At 40.0% G+C, this 21,826-nt stretch overlaps 1 long non-coding RNA gene across 5 annotated transcripts in view; it reads right to left on the bottom strand.

Annotated features, from left to right (window-relative positions):
* The window catches only part of LOC140690258 (uncharacterized), a 147,442-nt gene that overhangs the window by 17,792 nt on the left and 107,824 nt on the right, over window positions 1–21,826 (bottom strand). Inside the window, exon 4 of one of the 5 annotated variants that reach the window (XR_012065467.1) lies at window positions 11,018–11,137. The exons of the other annotated variants lie outside the window; for them this stretch is intronic. This is a non-coding gene — a long non-coding RNA (uncharacterized lncRNA). Of the gene's footprint in view, window positions 1–11,017; window positions 11,138–21,826 lie in introns of those variants that run through there. 5 annotated transcript variants of the gene reach the window in all.

Genomic DNA, 21,826 nt, shown 5'->3' with positions numbered 1-21,826 from the left:
TAAACTCTTTCACTGTTTAATAGATAAGAATGAATACTGCTGTTTAACTAGATCCAGTCTCTGAAATATCTAATTAAAACTGATGTGCTTATTTAGTTTCCAATTCATCACAGGTGGGCCCACATTAATGTGAAAATGAGAGTAAATTACCAGCATTTGGCAATCTCACTGAATGTCATTCACATTATTAGCTCAAACCTCAAAATGCATTTTAAAATGTGGTTCACAGGTAGGGCACTGCCTCTCCACACAAATAAAAATCTTCACTGGTGGGCGGATGGAGTTTCACTTCTGGGTAGGGGGCCACCAGTGGCAAAGTCCACCTGCTCCCGACGCCTCACCTGTGAAGCCATGGAGAGGGTGGTGGGAAGGGACGCTCTGTTTCTTCCTAGTCTTCACATCTCCTGGGAGTGACTGTTTAGCTTGGCTCCACTCTCTTCTACCTTGTCAACCAGAACTTTGTATAAAATTCAGTTTATTTAACTTTATGGAGGGATTCTTTTCCAGTAGTCCTCAAGAAGGACGAGAAAGGATAGCAGGTGAGCAGATGGTTACAGCCCTGCTGCCCTTCACCTTTCCCTTCTCATATCTACAAAGTGTAGAGTCATCTTCCATTTAATACGTCTGTAGAAGGCTCTCTGCAGCAGCGTGCTGAATGCATTCTGGAATATTTCATAGATTAGAGTCTTCAGTGGCGATAGGACAACACTCAACTTTGTCCAGTCCACAAAACCCGCAGTGATGGATCCCAAAATCACTTTCATTTTCCACTTTTTCTACAGCTTCCAAATCCACGTGGAAGATCATTTATTTCGCTGTTAAAGCACCCATTGTTACAGGCTAATTTATAAACAGAATAAATTATTTCAGAAAGAAGATCAAGAAAGCTCTCTTTAAACATACACTCACATATTCACATCCCTTTTATCTACCTGTAATGCCCCAAGTCCTAAATGGAAATTTATTCTTTCAGCTTAAAGTTCTGACTACTTCAGATTGAAAATTCAGTTTCTTGAATATGAATAACCAATAAATAGATGATATGGTGCTTAAACTCACTAGGAGTCTGGCTGGTATTAATTAAAGTAACGATGGAAGAACCCATGTTCACCTACAAGCTTGATAAAAGTTTATAAAACCAAGAACATGCGGGGCTGGTGAGGACGTGGACAGCTCCTTCTCAGGCACTGGTGGTAGGACCATGAATTGCTACAAACTTTTCATAAAAATAATCTGGCCAATTTTACCTGATGTGTATTTTATAACAATTGACCATTTTAATAATCATAAATAATAATAAGCTAGCAGTATCTATTACATTAAATATATCCAAACCCACTGGCTCATCTCCACCTCTCAATCTTTGGGACTCTAACCAACAGAAACCAATATAGTTGTGCATAAGGATATACGTAAAAAAAAAATTTAATTGCAGCATTGTTTGTGACAGTGTGAGGGGGGTGGATAGCTGAATATATTGAAGTATATTAATCCTATGAAAAGTTATGCATTTTTTAATGAATCATTTATTATTTATTAAGCTGAAAAAAATCCATGAAATACATAGTTGAGTGAGAAAAAAAAGTTACAGACTCTGAATAAGAGATCATACACTGCAGTGGTTCCAGGCATGGACTCTGGAGCTAGATATTGTTTTACAGCCTATATTTTTAGCAGTGTGGCCTTAGATAAGGTTCTTAATCTCTCCAAAGCTCAGTTTCCTCATCTATAAAGTGGGTATAAAAATAATAGTGATGGTACCATCCATATCACAGGGCTTGAGTAAATATTAACTATAAAGGGTATAATGGGGAGACTGAAAGACACAAAGTATGCAGCCAATTGATGCTAATTCCCTTCTCCCTTCACCTCTGAAATGAATCTGTTTCAGAGTCCTGCTTGAACGCCCTGGCGAGGAGAAAGCCTGGGGACCATCAACAGTAATTCAACTCAATGGAAATGAGCAGCCTTGAGGTTAGATCTGGCTTCAAATCTCTGTTCTGCCACTTGATGACTATGTGAGCTTGGGAGCCTCATTTCTGTACCTCATAACAGTTCTTGTAAGGAATAAATCAGATGTGTGCAATGCACACAGTTGTGTGTCTCTGTGTGTGTGTGTGTGTGTGCTTTGCCCCAGAGGATATGTCCAAAATTTTAACCCCTCATGTTGCATGGATACCAATTAACTGGAATGATCCTTGGTTGTTGGCACATAGTAGGTGCTCAATAAATATACATTTTAATTTCTTTATTTCTCTTATTTAATAAAAAAACTTATTTTTGAGTACTTACTTTGAGCTCAGTAATATACTTTCCTTGATGGGAAAGGAAAATTCTGATATTCAGATAAATAAAAGGGAAAGAATTTTTGTGCAAAGGCAGTTGAACCAAGTTTCACTGCTTTGCAGCTGTTCCTAGATCAGTGCCATATACTCATCAGTAGACCAAAAAATTAAACAAAACCAAACCCTCACATTCCTCACAGCAGTGTGACTTTACTGTAAAGTTCCTATAATAAAATGCCACAGCAACACCGAACAGGGAAGTCCAGAGAGAGAGGAGCTGTACATTTAACTTCACAGTCAAAGAAAGGGCAGGGAAATGGGAGGCTCAGCATGGCTACCATTCCCTAACCAAGATGACACTAATGGAATTTGTGATTGCTAGAAAAGAGGACCACTACACTCCCCAGAAAAAGAAAAACATTGTTTCACTAAATGGGTGGGGGTTTTTCTCATGTACTGAGAAGGCTAGGGCAGTTGCAATGGAACCAAGCTCCTGTTATCCTTTGACCCAGTCACCCTTCGAATGAGTTTGTCTCCTCATGGTCATGAGATAGCTGCTGCAACTCCAACCATCACATCTACATTCTGCCAGAAGAATGGAAGGCAGAGTGATCGACTTATCCAGTCTTCCTGGGACTGTCTGGGCTTTAAAACTGAAAGTCTGACCTCTCTGAAACTCCCACAATTCCAGGCAAACCAGGACAGTTGTTCACCCCAAAGAGAAGGCAACAGTCAGCTGGGTCTGTCCCACTGTCTTCAGGCTCTTTCTGAGAAGTCCTACCCAAACAACTTCACAAAACTCATTGGCTAGAAGTTAACCCTGTGATGCCCATTTGCAAGGAAGGCTGGGAAACGCACACGGCCACCGCACTGAACTCTGTGTCCTGGCAAGAAGAGGGGAGCTGGGCACTGAACAGGCCATCTCTTTCGCACTTGGTGAGCCCAGAATGGCACAGCCCATGGAGCCCCATATCACTCCTTAACCCTACAACCCTACTCTGAGCCCAAAAGCATTCTTAGAGTTCCTGCCACAACAGAGGTGATAACACTCAGGAATTTAGCAAATCAGAGGACCATCGAGTTGAGAAAAGCTGGGGTGGGGCTACTGAAACTGTTAACTGCCGGAGGCTCCCTGTGGGCTCTGGAACTCAGGGTCCTGTGTAAAATGACCCCAGCAAGGCGGTAGGGACTGGTTTCGAATGACACCCCTCCCACGGGTGTGCATCTCTGTCTCGTATCTAAGCTCCAGCAAGCTGAGGAAGGAAGAAGGATGCCCAGTCCTACCAGCACTGACAGGGCCCTGATTAGGGATTAAGCTTTCTCCAGTCCCGTCTCCACCCAACCACAGAGTGTCGTTTTGAAGAATCATTTGTGGTAAATGAAGAGAGAGGAGCTATAAGGGCAAGAAATTGGTAGAAAATAATAGGAAAGAAGTGCTATGGTTTGATGAGGGTAATAACCTTTCTAAACTAGTGTCCTACTGCATTAGGTTTTCCATGAAATTATTTAAAACAGCAGGGAATCAAACATCCCCACATTATTAACCTCCAGTGTGTGCTTACTGAAGAAAATCCAGAGAATATTTTATGCGTCTCGTGCAGAGGTTGAACCTTAACGTCACAGACGGAAGCAATGAAGCCATGGAGTCCTGCCTGGATTGTCTTCCTTTGACAACAGGAACCACAGCTGTATTTCCTGCCTGGTGAACATGCAAACTCGTTCTTCAGCCTATCGCGATAAGCAGAATGCCAGTCATCACTTTCTAGATTTTGGCAGCTTGTTATATAGAAGAATAGGGCTTGTTGGCAGCTGGTCCTCGCTTTTCAGGGAGTCAGGGTTAGGAGAAACACTAAAAAGTTGATACACCAAGTAGAGTATGCTTTTCAAATTCTTTCCCTAGGAGGAAACACAGTGGTCTGAAAACTTTGCTCCCCACCCCTCACCATAGACCTGAAATTGTTATAATGAACCATTACACTGCCTACATGAAGGAGAACAGCCAGCCACAGCTCATCACATTATTTGGGAGTAAATCTGTCACAACCTGAGTCACTGTAGACGCGTTATGGTCAAACATGTTGAATTATGTCTAGATTTTAGCATTAATTATAATAATTACACTATCACCACCATTTCATCATAAAAACTAGTTTCATTATGACATTTTGTTCTTTGTTCCAGGACCTGCAAAATTCCCAAATTGCCACAGGAGTTTAGAAATGATGTTTGATCAAGGTTACCAAATGTAAGTTTTTACAGATTTATGATTTTTTTAAATAGCATTCAAATAAATGATAATTAATATACAGGAAAGCTTGCTAAAACTGATTGGATTCCATACTCCCTATAAGTTAGAAGGATTTAATTTTTGCATTTTTTCGAAGAACTGTGCATGTATAAATTATAGGTAGTTGTGAATTCCAAAGCTATAAATATACTGGAGGACCCTGGTGGTATCATACCGAACAGCTGTTTGCAGAGAATAAGCCTCTCCAGTACCCCAGGGAAGGCACAGAATATTGAAACGTTGGCTAAATGTTCAAATCGTTCAAAGAATGAATACCTCTGAAAACAAAAGGAAAATATGAATGATGCCCTGGGTTTGAAGCTTGTTCTGAGTAAGCCCTGTCAAAAGCCATTTCCAGTCTCTCCTCTCCCTCCTCTCCTTCCCCTTCCCTTCCCTTCCTTTCCAGAGTAATATAGTTCAGAAGCTATTAGCTAGAGCTGAGCAAGGTATGAGCACAGGGGAGGTGGGGGGCAGGTCATGGTGGCCCAGAGTGGTGTGCTAGAGCCCACACCAGGTGAGAATGGCACCCATGAGGGGGAACAGTGGCTCAGCATAGGGTGCTGGGGCCCAAGCAAGGTGAGGAAGGTATCTGGGCAGGCAGTGGTGGCTCAGTGCAGAGCATCAGATTCCAAGTGGGGCAAAGAGGAGGTGGGGCAATCCGGAGTAGAGTCTCTGAGCCGGTGCAGAGTGTGGTGGGCACCCTGCAGGTCTTGGAGCTGGAATGAGGTGGGAAGGTGTCCCTGCAGGAAAGGGGCGGTGAGGGTGGAGCCCCAGCAGGATGTGAAGAGTGTCCAGATGGGGCGAGGGAGGAGTGAGCAGCCCAGCAGGGGTGTCAGGATGGAGCAGGGCTTAAGCATCCAATGAAAGGGTGCCCTAGTGCCGCATATCGCAGCCCTAATGCGGGGAAGAGGACAGGATACGGTGGTGGTGACCATCATGAAATGTCAGAGCTCAAGTAGGGTAAAGAGAGTGCCCACCATCGGGCTGTCCCAGAGGCAAATGTCTGGGTCCCAGCAGCGAGAGGAGATTGGACCCACAGGAGGGCATCCTAATGCAGCTTGTCAGAATCTGAGCAGAGAGAAAGGGTAATGAGGAGGGTTCACGGGGATGGGGGGGCAATGGTAGCTCTGGTGCAGCAGGAAGCTGTGGAGCCCCCGTGGGAGGAGGTGGGTGCACTAGGGAAAGGTGGGTCATGCTGGTCTCTGAGACTGAGCTGGGTAAGTATGTTGCCCATGCAGAGCGTGAGGGGCAACGCAGCACAGGGAGTCAGGGACAGAGCAGGGTGTCCACGTGGGGTTGGGAGGGAGGAGCCGCTGCAGCAGCAGTGATAGGAGTCTGGCGACAGACAGGGATTGATCAAATGGGTTAATACAATAAGGACAAATAGGAGTCAGGTTTCTCACTGCCAAAGAAGAAAACTGCAAAGATGGAAAGGGAAAAACAAGAACAAACTATGTGACATTAGACTGGAAGTCGAACTATCAGTATGAATTTGTGGTTCTAAACATATTTAGATGGAAACAGAAGTACATATAGAGGCAACCGTGTGTGTGTACAGACATACGTGCATGTTCCCTAGGCCAGTCTGATGGGAAGGCCTGGGAGGAGTGACACCCCGACAGCAGTGAGCACACCTAGCACCCTGATCTTCATTTGTAAGCACAATTTTTCAGTTAAAAGAATCGGGACTCCTTGCAGAAATGGCGGGTTCCAGAGCTGGGACAGGGATATTACAGAATGAGCTAAAACTGTGTGCATGTGCCTGAGAGGAAGTGCTCAAGAAATGACAGAGATGTGTCAAAAGGACACAGTGCCAGCCTGAAGGGGTTCCTGCTGGCCAAACCTGAGACAATTTGAGCATCAAAACAACAGTAATAAATTTTTAACTCATTACTGCGGGAATCCATGAGTCTGTACCTATATAAACAAATAAACAACAAAAAACGTATAAATAATGAAATAAGAAATTAAATAAGGGGAGGGATAAATAACCTCTATTAACTAAAATATGTAGAATAAAAATAAAGAGAAGTGAACCCTAAAAAAGAAGAAAACATATTGAGATAGGATATAACCACTTTAAGCATTTAAAGACTTCAAGCCTGGCAGGGTTGTATTCCAGAGCACATGCGAACCTTCCATACCCATTAGAGAACCACAACTGGCAATTTTCAAAGAATTATAGAAAATAGGAAAGAGGTTAGAGATTGTACACGAGCAAATACCCTATTATCACAAAAGAAGAAAAACACTATCTCAGGCCCTCCCCATTAAATCTGTTAGTCACCAATGGCCCCAATCCTAAATGGGCTGGTGAATGAGTTATTCTCTAGAAAAGACAAAGGTACTGGGATTCAGCATAGATCCATTAGGAACAAGTTTATGGCAAACTAATCTCATTTCCTATTTTCTCAGGGAGCTAGACAGATACAAGAGGAGATGTCTGAAGTTGATAATGTATCTTTTTTTAACAGGATATATTTTGCAAACTCTTTATAATATCTTTGTTAAAAAGATAATGATCAACATAATGAACTGCTATTCATCATGTTCTCTTTATGTGATAGATGTGATGTCAAGTGCATAATCCTCATAACAACCCTGGAGGTAAATATTATGATTCCCTATAGCCATTTTTCAAATGAAGAAAATGGGGCTTTAAGAAGTTAAATAACATGCCCCGAATCACATAACTGCTAACGAGAAGAGTGGAGATTCAAACTCAGGACTATCTCCAACCTTCATCCTCTTAATCCTTACAGTGAACACTCCAGTTAAGTATAATCACAGCTGGCTGAATAATTATCCCCAAACAGCCCATATTAATTAATGTCAACTTGGAAAAATGACTTGAATTATGGGTCAGTCATACCCACATACCTGGTGAAAATCTGAACACACTGGTTGAATTTTCAAGTTATTTGTTAGCTGCCTACACTGGGTATGGTTAAAAGAGTTGCATCTACATGAGAAACAATGAAGACCGACATGAGAGCGGGGACTGCAAGGCTGTCGTGAGGGCAGACTAGGTACAAAGGGAAATAAGACATGCTCCCTGCCCTTCAGAAGCTCAGAAACAGAAATTATAAAACCAAAACGCACGTGCCAAAAAGGCAGGGATGGAGCAACAGAAGTTCCAAAGAGGGAGACTGTCTAGTTGAAGGCATCAGGAAAGCGCCATTGGGTAAGATGACTTGACACGTGGGCAACCAGGGGCGAGCGGCATTTTACAGATGCTCAGGAGACCACAATCCAGGTGCACAAAGAAGCTTGAGAAAAGCCAAAGAGGAGGGATGTGTGAGGATCCTCCGGGGAAGAACAAGAATTCCAAGTTCATGGAAAAATAGACTGCACAGAGTAACACTGTAATAGAAGGTAGAAATTAGATCATGCTATGAATTTCTATCTCAGAGGTGTGCAATTTTGTTCAGGAACCACTATCAAAGATGGGCTTTTAGAAGATAAAGTATTCAGTAGTGCTCAATAAATGAATAATTGGTAACAATTTTGAGGAGAGATTAGAAAGAGGAGACAGTAGAATTTGAGGAGAGGCAGTGTGAGGTACAGCATAGTGTCTGTTTCTCACCTTTCCCAGTGATCTGTGGCTCAAATCTGAATTATGGGAATGCGTTTCCATAAAGAACCATTACAAACCACATGGACCCTTACTGAAATGTACATGAACTATCTGGATCCCCAAACAGGTTGATTTTTAAAATACACAATGGTGCATATTACAAGTGGAGGCAAAGGACACCTCCCAGGTACGGGTGCCATCGGAATGTGCAGGAGCAGAGAACACACTCAGCACCTGAAGCAGTGGAGCCAGCAGTCAGCCTACATCTAGGCTAAAGAAGAGTTCAAAGAAAGTCTGCTTCACAGATGCATAGCACAAGCACAGCCAGAGACAAAACGAGACACCCTGCTGAAGGCAAATGAGTAGCTTACGAACCCACCTGAGGCACATCCTGGGAGCTGTTTGAGCTGAGAGGAACTTGATTTCACTACATCTGAGGGGAGAGAGATCATGACATTGGAACTCTTGTCTGTTTATTTGTTCTGATATTACTTTTATACTCAATTATCTGTAACACTTGCAATTAGTAACTCTTCTAAGATACATAGCAGAAAATAACTGTAAGTGGACACACACACTCTCTCTCTCTCACACACACACACACAAATCATCCTACCTGGTATGCATAATTTTTAGTCCTCTGAATAACTAATTTGTATTAAAGACCTCTCTTACATAATTCATGGGCTCTTTCTGTCACAAAATGATTCTAATTTTTTTAACTTTCCATTCAGAAATAATTATAGATTCACAGGAAGTTGCAAAAACAATACAGAATCATCTCCTGCATTCTTTACCCCATTTCCTCACAAGATTACATCTTATACAACTCTGGTACAATATCAAAACCTGAAAATTGACATTGGTAATACATGTGCATATAATACTATTCCATTTTATCACATAGAAATTTGTGCAACCACACTGCAATCAAGACATAGAAGCATTCCATTATTACAAAGCTCTCCCTCAGGTCACCCCTTCATAGTCACACCCCCTCCAAAAAATTCTTCCCTAATCCCTGGCAACCACTAATCTTGTCATCTCTATTTATAGCTTTGTCATTTTGAGAATGTTAAGTAAATCGAATTTCATAGTATTTAATTGGATCTTTTCACTCAACATAGTATCCTTGAGATCTATTTAAGTTGCTACATGTATCTATAATTCACTTCTTTTTCTTGTTGAGTAGTATTTTATAGCATAAGTGTACCGAAATTTGTTAACTGTTTACCTACTGCAGGACATTTTGGTTGTTTCCAGTTTTGACTATTACAAATAAAGTTCCCATGAACATTTGTGTACAGAAGAGAGAGAGAAAAAGGACTCTCCAGTGAAGAAAAAATACTTATAAAGAACATTAGTGGGAAATTTTTTTTAATTTAATACGGACTATAGATCAGATGTCAGTTTTGTATCAATATGAATTCTTTTAATTTCTAGAATTTTACTCTGATTATGTTCTTGCTTTCAGGGAATGTAGAATGAAATATTTAGGGACGAAGAGACACTTTACCTCTTAATTTTAAATGGTTCTGGAGAGCAAATGAGGCAAAATTTAAACAGTTCATAAATCTGGATGAAGGTATACAAAAATTCTTATTACTATCCTTAAAACTTTTACGTAAGTTTGAAATGACATTAAAATTGAAGTTTACAAAGGAAATGCAAATCAAAACCACAGTGAGATACTACCTCCCAGATCGGAAAGACTATTATCAAAAGACAAGAAATGTCAAGTGTTGGCAAGGATGTGGAGAAAAGGGAACCCTCATGCACCATTGGTGGGAATGTAAATTGGTACAGCTGCTATGGAAAACAGTATGGAGGTTTCTCAAAAATTAAAAACAGAGCTACCACACTCTCCAGCAATTCTTCTGGGCATTTATCTGAAGAAAATGAAAACACTAATTCAAAAAGATGTATACACATCATGTTCATTGTAGCATTATTTACAACAGCCAAGGTATAGAAGCAACCTAAGTGTCCACTGATAGATGAATGGATGAAGATATACATACACACACAATGGAATATTACTCAGCCATAAAAAGGAATGAAATTTTGCTATTTGCAACAACATGGATGGACCTAGAGGGTATTATGCTAAGTGAAATAAGTCAGACAGAGAAGGACAAATACTGTATGCTTCCATTTATACATATGTAAAATCAGAAAAACAAAACAAACATAACAAAACAGAAACAGACTCAGAGAGAACAAATCAGTGGTTCCTAGACAGGTGGTGGGGTGGTGGGGGAAGAATGAAATAGGTGAAAGGGATTAAGAGGTACAAACTACCAGTTATAAAATAAATAAGTCACAGAGATGTCATGTACAGCACAAGGAACATAATTGATATTATTGTAACAACTTTGTATGGTCCATAATGTATAAAAACATTAACTCACTAAGTTATACACCTGAAACTAATATAATATTGTCAACCATACTTTAATAAAAAAAGAAAAAACTCCATCTTCTTTTAGAGTATTTTTATTTTCTTGCTCTTTGACAAAATGTTTCTTAATCTTCAGCAGTACTATATCAATATGGAGTGACAGTTTGACAATATGGTTCTCACTTTTCATAGTATAAATTCAAAGACAAATTGTGAACGAGTCAAGTGAAACTTGTAATTCACAGCTGTGAGGTCACACTAGTGAATTATAAGCTTTTCATTATGTCAGAACTGTGAATTACAAAGATTTTTTTCTGTATTTCATGTCAAATAATTTATTAGCTAACCCTCTCTCACAGGATTTTGCAGCATGCCAGAATCAGAGAATACAGGGACTGTATTGTGGCAATTTCAGAGAGAGTAACAAGAATTCAGATGTATAAGAAGAATGTTAAAACGAAGGCAGCAATGGTTTTATTTTTTATTTTTGTTTCTTTAACAGTGATGATTTTAAACTGTACTCTTCCCAGGTTCAGAGTCGTTCCTGATGAGCAGTTAGTTTTCTCTGAATTGAAGCCATCGCCATCCTAAAGTAAGGAAAGTTATCTTTTTATTGTCTCCTCCTTGTTAACACCATCAGCTATAATTTCTCAAAAGGCACTAAGGGTGTAATTCTATACTGTTTAAAAAAAGTAAAAGACACTCTTGTTAACAGTAACCTCACTATTATTACTGCTATCATGAAACTCTGGGTGCCTCTTTATAACTTGCACAGCACTTGCATGTCTTATTTATTATTCACATTGACCCAATAAGGTGCTACATTATGAGTATCTATCCTATATAATTAGGTGTATAGAGGAAAGGTACTCTGTCCTCATTCACTCATGAGGAAATTGAGGTGTAGAAAGGCTCCAAGAAATGATAGAGGCTTATCCAAAATCATGCCACAAGTAAATGTCAAAAGTTGGAATCATGTATTTAGATTCTAAATCCAGAGGTTATTTCCCATATTCCACTAAACCTTCTCTGTATGAGCGCATGTGTAATGCAACTCAAATAAATCTCGGTGCTTCATACAGCCCCATCTCTCTTCAATGTCACATTTGAAGAAGAGTCCAGCATTCTAAAGTAATTTTTAAAAAAGATTCCAACATCTGCACCTACAAATCTTAAAATTTACTCAGTTTCAGTTTACATCCTATAGCCACATCAACTCCTGCTTTCTCTGGTACCCTCAAAACACTTCCTGCTAAGAGTCAATATGGTTTTAGCCATTTGTTCCCTTTTTCTTTTGGTCTTTCTAATACTGTCCCTCTCAGTAGTCCCCTGACTCTGCACCACAGAGTCCAGAAATCAAGCACACACAACCACGTTCTCCTTGAAGTCCAGGGAGGTGGAAACACAAAGGAGACAAAAATAAAATCATTTTTCATAAATGGTGTTGGGATACTGGAAGCCTGTAGCGCTCATTCAACAAATCTTATCTCAATTTTTGCAGTTTTTGATCTTGCTAGTTTGAAGATTATAATACTGACAACAAATATTATTGTATATGCATTTGAGTGATTTAAGCGTGATGAGTAAAACCAATACTTGGTCAGCACCCCTTTCCATGACTCACGTAATCCAGCATTTGTGCAGTTTCCTAAATGTACCATGCTCTTTCTGGCTTCTAACCCATGCTTCCCACCTTTTTCACACCATAAAACATAGGGATAAACTGCAGAAGTCACTGCAAGGACAAGGAGGCATCAGTATCTTTGCACAGAGATAAGCCATTCACAGCTCTCCAGTGTACCAAGGCTCACTGGTGGGGGCCCTTAATTCTATAACTTCAGACATGCTGCTTTTCTGCCGAGAATAATATTCCTCTTCCCTCCCTCTCATTCCTTTGTCTAATCAGGCCCCCCTCATCCTTCAAGACACAACTTAGATGTTTCATCTCCCAGAATGTCTCTCCCAAGGCTAAGGAAGGTGCTAGGCCCATAGAATTCTGGGCTTAACCTCATCTTAGCTCCCACACTGACTTAGTATTTAGCTCCATCTCCCACTGGACCACAAGTATCTTGAAAATAGGAGTTTCATTCTATATATTTTGATATGTTCAGCACTTACAGGTACCTAGCAAATGGCTAGCACTCAATAAGCAATAGTTAATGAATTAATGAGCTGGTGAACTCTTCCTAGATCCATGGTTCTAGACGTCACTGATGGGCTTGCAACCCCGCTCCTAAAGCAGAAGTCACCTCTGATCGTCTTGGCAGGGGACAGTCTGATAAATTTCTAGGCTGTCGCCCATAGGAATGAGCCGAGGCTAGACAAGTGGTCATATACCATACAGCACCCTGCTCTTCACCCAGGTTACAATTTGTAACAATTTGTGTGTTTATTTGTTTAATGTTTATCTCTCCTACTAGACTATAATCTCGGTGAAGACTGGTATAATTTAGATTGGCTCATACATCACCAGCTCTCTTATAAGAGTTCTTAACTTAGTGGAAATAAATAAATGAATAAATGAACAAACAAGTCACTCTTTCCTTAACAGCTGAGATTTCTTGTTATCACCTCGTTTGATGGGAAGTTCCTAGACTCTAAGCCTCGCCAGGACAGGGGCTATGTATATTCTAGGAAATCAAGTGGGTCTTTTTGTTGTCTCAGAATTTCCCTTAAAGCACCAGAGCTGAGAATAGTAGAAGATAAGCAATGCCAGGTACTGAAGAGGCGCCATATACATCTGTATAGGATTTGCTAAAAGACAGCAAAACTGGTCCACAGACCGACACCCCATTTGTTTATATAAGCAAAAAACTAGAGTCCTTTGGAAGAATCTTGTGGTATCACTGTGTGGTGATTTTAGTGGGAAGTATTATGAAATTTCTTCTCTCTTCTCTGTGGGAGAAAGGATGAGGATGTTTCTCCTTTCGTTTGCTGAAGCCAATTGGAGGATGTTTCGAGACAACCAGTCATACAGATAAAGAAGCTCCTGCAAGAAGTGGGCAGCAGCATCTCACTACCCAGATGGGTAACTGCTAAGATGTAAAATCAAGGGTCCCATTGCTACTAAGAGACCCAAGGGGAGCAGGCTAAGAGAAGCCTTGGATATATTACTCCCAGAACTGAGGAACTCAGGCACATACATTAACGTAGACTGGCATCTATCTTATCTCCTCCTGGAGAACTCTATGAAAGCAGAATTCTGAAGACAGGCAATTGCAGGGAGTAGCCCAAAGCAATAGAGAAAAGAAAGAACAAACGGTGGGACAAGGCTACAATGCCCACTATTTATTGTTGGTCACAACAAGGACGTATGAATTTCCCAAGAACCGAGTGGACACCAAGGAAGACCGGCGGGCTTGAGTCATCTTGCTAGGACCCTAACAGCCAGCTGGAGGCCAGTCAGTACAGGAAGACCCATTATTAAGTGACTACGGGGTAGACCACTGGGAACAGGAGCTACAATGGGTCACAAGGAGTTACAAGAACTTCCCAACAGAGTGCATTATTCACACCAGTGAATGGTTCATGAGGAAGCTCCCTTGGATCCTCTGGAGAGACCACAAATGTGTCCCAAAGAGTCAGTGTTTTGAACTACAAATAGCACAAACTAAATAAGCATATCTTTGACTCCTTTCATCTGTGCACCCGCCCTCTCCAAACTGCATCCCAGAAGAAGGGAGGAAAAAGAGTAACAGAGGTCCTCAAAACGTGAAGAGGCAGCACATAGCCCCTCTTCCCTGAGCTACAGCTCATGCTGCAGACAGGAGAGCATTTTTCTGCTGGATGTGAGACTGAAGTTTTGATCAGACTGGACTAAGTTTAATAACTGAAAGTTACCAAAGTGACCAGAAAGCCATGGGGTCTGCTTGCCGCATGAAGTTGTTGACAAAGGCAGGAAAAGGAAGAGACAGGAAAGACATCTGGGGGGAAAGTACAGCTCAGTGGTAGAGTGCATGCTTAGCACGTATGGGGTCCTGGGTTCAATCCCCAGTACCTCCATTAAAAAAAAAAAAAACAGATAAACCTAATTACCTCTCCCCACACAAAAAAAAAAAAAAGGGTCAAGAAAGACATTTAGAGACAATGACTGGAAAAAAATTAAGCCATGTTCTGCTCATAGCATCACTGAGTTCAGCTCAACCAATAAACCAACCATAGAGTTATAGCCGCATCTTGCTAGCCAAGTCAGAATCTTAAGATTTGTTTCTTAATGACCAACATACTTTGGAAAAAATTGTAAAAATAGATTTTGTCATAAGAATGGACATATATGTATGCCCAATTTGCCATACAAGCTCCCACTCCATGCCTCCCCCGCTCCCTTCCCACATCCATGTTACCACCACAATCCTTTCTTTCTTCCACGTGGAATCCAAGAGGTGGGTCAGACAGGGTGCAGGGGAAACTAGCCACAGATCAGTTTATAAGCAAAGGGCTAAAGTACAGACAATGTGACCCGGGCTCTATCAGTCAGTGACTGTGACGACAGGCTTCCTGTTCATGTATTCCAATCATTCAGGTACTTTAAAAAGAGATTTTAATAAAGCAAAGCTGATCTTGTTACTCCCCTGCTTAGAACTTTCAGAACTTAATAATCTGCCGCCTACCATAGTACTCTGGGCACTAAGTCTTAGCAAGGTACTCAGATTCCTCAGGGATCTGATACCAAACTGTCTTCTAACATAATCAACCATTACTCTCCCTACGTAACATACATTTTAGATGAATAGAAAACCCTCTGTACTTTCATTCTTTCAACATTCTCAGTAACAAACAGGTGAGAGCAAACCATTCACTCCACAATTACGTACGGAGTACCAGCCGTGCACCAGGCACTGTGTTCAGTACAGAGTGGTAAACAAAACCAATCATGCCCTTTCCTTCACAAAGCTCAAGAGACTTGCAATAAAGACAGACATCAAAACAATAATTAAATCAATAATTCACTGCTGCCTTTGTGATACGTGCTGCAGGTTTCTCAAAGTGCTGTGAGGACAGACAATGGCAGATCTAACTGGGATGTCACAGGCAGTTGACACCGTATCTCCTTATCTCTCTTGTCAGTTACAGTTGCTTCCAAAGGGCATTATTGGCAGGACCATGAGCCTCTGAAAAGAGCCAAAGGGAAAATACTATCTTCTTTCCAGGAACTCACCTACCAGAGGTTCCATGTACAGGGAATGGTTCTCGTCTAAGAAAATCTAGCCAAGAACTCAAGTCACTCAAGGAGACTTGTGGTTTTCTCACTTTTATTGAATACGTGCTTATCTTGTTTTTTAAAATATTCTTTTTTTCACTTATCAAATACTTAAATAGTATACCACATGCCTTTGCCCACCCTGGGGCCCTTCCTCTGATGTCTGTGTGCCTCCTTCATCATGATGCCACCTCATGCAGCAAGTCTCCCTGATTTCCCCTAAGCCAGCTATGTCTTCTGATCTCCCATGGTACTTACCTGTACTTCTCATGTGGCCTGCCAGTTCCTATGGTGTATCATCTTTATGTATATCCCAACTTCTGAGAAAGAGAGAGGGAGGAGAGGAAACTGGGAGGGGAAGAAAGTCACTGAGACTTGATGGCCTGGAAGACAGCCAGTCAAAGCCCTGATGCTGACTAGTATCCCCTAGGTAGTAGTCAATATAACATGAGCAGGACAGGGAACACAGCGGACATTTAAGATGTTGTCACTGTCTCCAGCAGGCTTCTCGAGAGAGAGGGAAAAATTAGTATTGTAATATTTTTAGACATGATTCATTTAAAAAGTGTAAAAATGCTGAGATAATTGAGCCACCTCTAAAATGGAAAGTCAGTGCACATACCTGATTCATAGGAGGTTTGAAATGGTTAAATATACATTATGTATATGGTCCAACTTAGTATTTTTAAATTGGATAATATTGACTTTAAAGCATTTTCCTCCTAGTTTTCAAAATAGTCAGTGCTGAAATAGCATCCTTCAAATGTGTCCCCTGACTGTCATAACAAGCTTGTCCTAGATACAAGAAAACTAATTACAGAGTCTGTTTTTCTCCCTTTTCTATAAATGCATTCTAAGCAAAGGGTTATGATCTTAATTAAATAAATATTAATATATTCCTTGAAAAAATTGTTTTTCATAAGATTTTTATTCTCTTTGCACTACCTCTACAGTAGCCAGAGTAAGAAAAAATTCAATAGCGTCCAAAATATGAATTTGCAATGACATTAGGATTTCTCGAAAGAAGTCATTACACGCCAGCATGTTGAAGGAATATATTCTACCCAAGAACTTGACTGAGTCTTCTCGTGAAAAAGATATGCACTTCAGTGGTAAACTGATCTTTTGACCTGCTAAATTACAGTCATTTCTTTTCTAAATCCTGAGATTAACCAACCTTTAAGAAAAGTGCAAAAGATTAATTAGAATCACAGAACCAACCCCATTATAATTTTGAGCCAGCTAGGAAGTATACTTGGGGTTCTAAATCTGAATATTCTGTCACTAGATTTGCTTGTCACTGTAGAGGTTAAATTACATAAAAGAAATCACTTTACAATCTCTTTTCTAAGATCCTCACCATATTTTGACAACTAGTGGAAATTATATAAGGCAGTCTATGGTCCAGCAGTTAAAAGCATGGATTCTGGAGTCACATCGACATGAGTTCAAACCCTAGCCTTCCTGCTCACTGGTTGTGTGACCTTGAGAGAGTTAATCTTTCCAAGGCTCAGTTTCTTACCTATAAAATAGATGTAATAATTTAACTATATTATAATAATGTTGTAAAGATTAAGTGAAGACACGTAGACTACTTAATACAGTGGCTGGCACATAGTAAGTGGTTAGTAAGTGGTGGCTATTTTTATATTATCATTATTTCTTACAGTATATACAATATACTTTATACCACTCTTTGTTATGCCCAGTGTCATCCATTGTCCCTGATCTAGGCTATCTTTCTTTATCCACCTCTTCCCCAACCTATCTCCTCCCAACTTTGTGAAATACTCAAGCCAATAAAAGATCCATGCGGATGAAGGCCAGGTGAGGTTACTGTAGTGATGACCAAAGCGAAGAGTAGATCAAAAGATGACCTCGGTGGAGTCCCGCGGGAAAGTAAAAATATACATTATGTCATCAATCCTTTTATCCATTCACAAAACTGGAGTACTATACACATGCCCTCAAAAGGCTTCTGAGAAATTTAAACTTAGAGAATTAAGTCATCCGATAAACATGTGTTAAGAGCTTACTGTGTGAATAAGATGCCCTCATGGAGCATGTATTCCAGCTGGAGACACAAATTTTAAACAACGAATTATTTCCTAACAATTGTAATTAAATATTATGCAGAAGAAGAAAGGCGCGCAAAAAAAGAGCACTAAAGGAGAAAATGACCTTTCAAATCTCAAACCATGAAGGTCGGAGAAGGCTTCTTTGAGGAAGTGGTACTCAGGGAGTCAATAACTCGGGTAGAGGGAAAGAGTTTCAGCAGGGGAAACAGCATTTATCCAGTACATGAAGCTAGGAAGGGGGTGATGCATTTGAAAACTGAAAGAAAGCCTGTCCAGAGCAAAAGGAGGCACACTTACTTGCCGTCAGAAAAGATTCAGGCTCCCCATCTCAGAATTCCTCTCCTTTAAGACAACACACCACCTAAGCAGGTGTTAGATGGCCCTCTTCAAGTGCCCCTCGGGGAACTGGGGCTTGGAATGTGGAGAGAGAGAGAGAAATTAAGAGGAAGTTTAACAAAACATTGTAATTAAAAGCCAGCCTGCATGGTTCACAATTCCAGCTTTGCCACTTATTAAAGATGTGCCATTTTCTTTCGGAGAACAGAATAAAAGAAAAACACTTACCAACTTATTTTATGGGAACAGAGTAAGCTTGACACAAAACCTGACAAGGACATTATAAGAAAGAAAAATTATAGATCAATATCTCTCATGAACGTATATGAAAAAATCCTGATGAAAATACTAGTAAATGGAATCCAGATATGTAAAACAAGATAATTCATAAAGATCAAGTTGGATGTATTCTGGGAATACAAAGTTGGCTTAACATTTTTTTAAACCAATCATAATTCAACATGCTAACAAAATAAAGGGAAGGAATCATATAATCATTCAAATAGATGCAGAAAGAACATTGATAAAATGCAATTTCTATTCATGTTAAAAGCTATAGCAAACTAGGAACAGAACTTGAGAACTTCCTTGAGACGACACAGGATACCTTAAAAAAATCTACAACAAAAAATTACAATTAATGCTGAAATGTTGAAAGGTTTTCCTCTGAGACTGGAAACGAAACAAAGACGTCTGTCTTCACCATTAATCAAGATAAAGGTGGAGATTCTAACCACTGCGATAAAGGCAAGAAAAAATAATTCAAAGATACAAGATTTAGACAGGAAGATGCAGATGGAATGAGCTACATGTAAGAATTGCAAAACAAGCCATGATGAACTATCACTACCAACTATAATAATTTATCGGAGATTCTTTTGCCATCTCCTCTTGCTGGACATAGTCAATGTAAGAAATAAGTTTTATTTCCACATAGTAGAAGCAGGTGATTAGAAAATAAAACAAAAGATATATAATGTCATCAAAAAATCAACATCGCAGAGAAAATCTAAGTAATCATATTTAATAAAACTACACAGAAGACTTTAAAGCACCATCGGGAAAAATTGAAGATCTAAATATGTGGAATGATACACCGAGCTCATGCTGTGAAAGACTCAATAATGTACAGAAGCCAAGTCACCCAAATTGATTTATAGATTTTAATTTAATTGAAATTCTAATTAAAAACCCAATTATGTTTTTGATGAAAATTGACAAGCTTATTCTAGAATTGAAATGAAAGGATTTCTTCTTCTACAAACATGGAGTAAATGTATTTTTTCCTATTTCTTCAGTTAAGAACCAAAAACCTCGGACATCTTATATAAAACAAACATAAGAAGACTCTGAAAGGAGAGCCCAGGACCTAAGTTAACAGCATAACAGTAAGTTCCCTGGGTTTTCTTTTGCCTCATGTATGTGCAGAACTGAGTACAAGAGAAATCAGCAACTCAGAAATGGCAATGGATACAGACAAAAAAGCTCCAACTAAAGACCTTTTCTGGCCTAAAGATAAGGAAAGCCCCAGCCAAGCAAGGCAGAAAATTATTATATAGTAACTGTTCTACTACAGCCAAACATCAGATATAAAAACTGTAGCCTCATTTCTTCTTCTACCAGCAAAGGCCAAGTGGAGCGCCTAGACTTCCCCCATTACCAGGCTGCCACAAGATGCCCCAGCATCCCTTCTGAGGTGGTGCCAAAAAAAAGTCAGATGGGAAACTGGAACTTTGATTCCTGCTGGTCCCTCTCCAACAGTGGGGACTGCAGAGGAAGCCTGGATGTTCATCCCCACCTAGCAGTAACAGGTGAGCCACGCTCGCATCCCCTACCCCAGGAAAACACAGCTGCCCTACATATGCACACGTCAGACCACACAGCTACCTTAAGCAAACTGATGTAACTGAAAGTGTGAGAGCAGGCAGATAGCGAGGTATGAGCGGAGAAAGGGGGACACAGACCAAATGGCAGGAATTGGGCAGAAAGGAGGGGCACAGGCCAAATGCAGGAAACCACACATCATGTAAGCAGCAGGAATCCTTGGGCAGAGAAAGAAAAGCAGGAACCTTGGGGTTGATAAGGGATCTTGCCTTTTGGGATGACAAGTGGCCTGGAGAAGAATAAAGAAAGGTGAGAAAAGGCAGGAATTTCTAGTGTCCGAATGTAACCTTTTGCTCATTATGCCCTCATTTCAATAAAACTAACCTTGCAGATTAGAAGTCCCCATCATGCGCGAACGCCATGACATTTCTGATCCAGACTAAATAAGGACAAAAATCCCTCCTCCCTTTGGGAAGGTGGAGTTGGGAAGATAATCAGGGAATACGACCCCAAACCCTTCCCTCCCCAATGAACATTCCATCCATTCATTTTTCCACCCTCTGTAGCTAACTTGCCAAAGAAACGCTCACCTGAGCCTGCCCGCTCTCCCCTGAGAGTGTACTATCCATTCTTCAATAAATTCTCACTTTACCTTTTTTTTAACCTCTAAGTCTTGTCTCTGAATTTTTTCTGGGACGGGACAAGAACCTGGAACACTGGTTGCATCTATCGGCAACAAAAGGAGAAACAGACAACCCCACAATTACAGTTGGAGGCCATAATTCAACACCTCTCTCTCAGCAATTGATACAACTGAAGAAGACAGAAAATCAGCAAGGATCTAGGAGAATTCAACACCACCATCAGCAACAGAGTCAAATTGGTATTTATAGAATGCTCAGATCAACAACAATAGAATATGTATTCATTTCAAGTTCCCACAGAACATATAACAAGATAAACCATATCCTGAACCATAAAACAAAACTCCCTAAAAAAAATTTAAATCATTATCTCACCATAATGGAATCAAACTAGAAATCAATAATAGAAAGATGACAGGAAAATCTTCAAAAGCTTGGAAATTAAACAACACACTTGTAAATAATCCATGGGTCCAAAGAAGAAATCTCCAGGGAAATTTTTTTAAAATGCATTACACAGAATGAAAATGAAAATATAGCATATCAAAGTTTGCTAAATTTTGATGGCATGTAACTAAAACAGTGCTGAGAGGTAAATTTATAACACTAAGTGCATACGCTAAAAAATAGAGTGCCTCAAATCAATACTCTATACCCCCAACTCATTAAGTTAGAAAAAGTAGGTAAAAGTAAACCCAGAGTAAGCAGAGTAGAGAAATAAAGATAAGAGCAAGTATCAGTGAAATTGAAAATAGAAAAGCAACAGAGAAAATGGATGAAACAAACAGCTGGGCCTTTGCAAAAATCAGCAAACCGGCAAATCTTTAGCAAGAATGACAAAAAAAAAGAAATAAAAATACTAACATCAGGAATAAAACAGAGTATGTCATACAGACCCTACACACAATAAATGGATAATAAAGGAGCAATATTAGCAAATCTACACATATAAATTTGACAGCTTAGATGAAATGGACCAATTCCCTGAAATGCAAAAACTACCACAACTCACCCAATACGAAGCTGATTATTTGAACAGCCTTATAACTGTTAAGGAAATTGACTTTATAATTTTAAAACTCCCCCAAAAAACAAATCTCTAGATCCACATGGTTTCACTAGAGAATTCCACAAAACATTTAAAGAATTACAACTAATTCTACAAAATCTCTTCCCCCCCAAAATGGAAAAAGA

This window comes from Vicugna pacos, chromosome 29, assembly GCF_048564905.1.
Source record: "Vicugna pacos chromosome 29, VicPac4, whole genome shotgun sequence".
Taxonomy (NCBI): domain Eukaryota; kingdom Metazoa; phylum Chordata; class Mammalia; order Artiodactyla; family Camelidae; genus Vicugna; species Vicugna pacos.
This window is presented reverse-complemented; position numbering and strand designations above follow the sequence as displayed.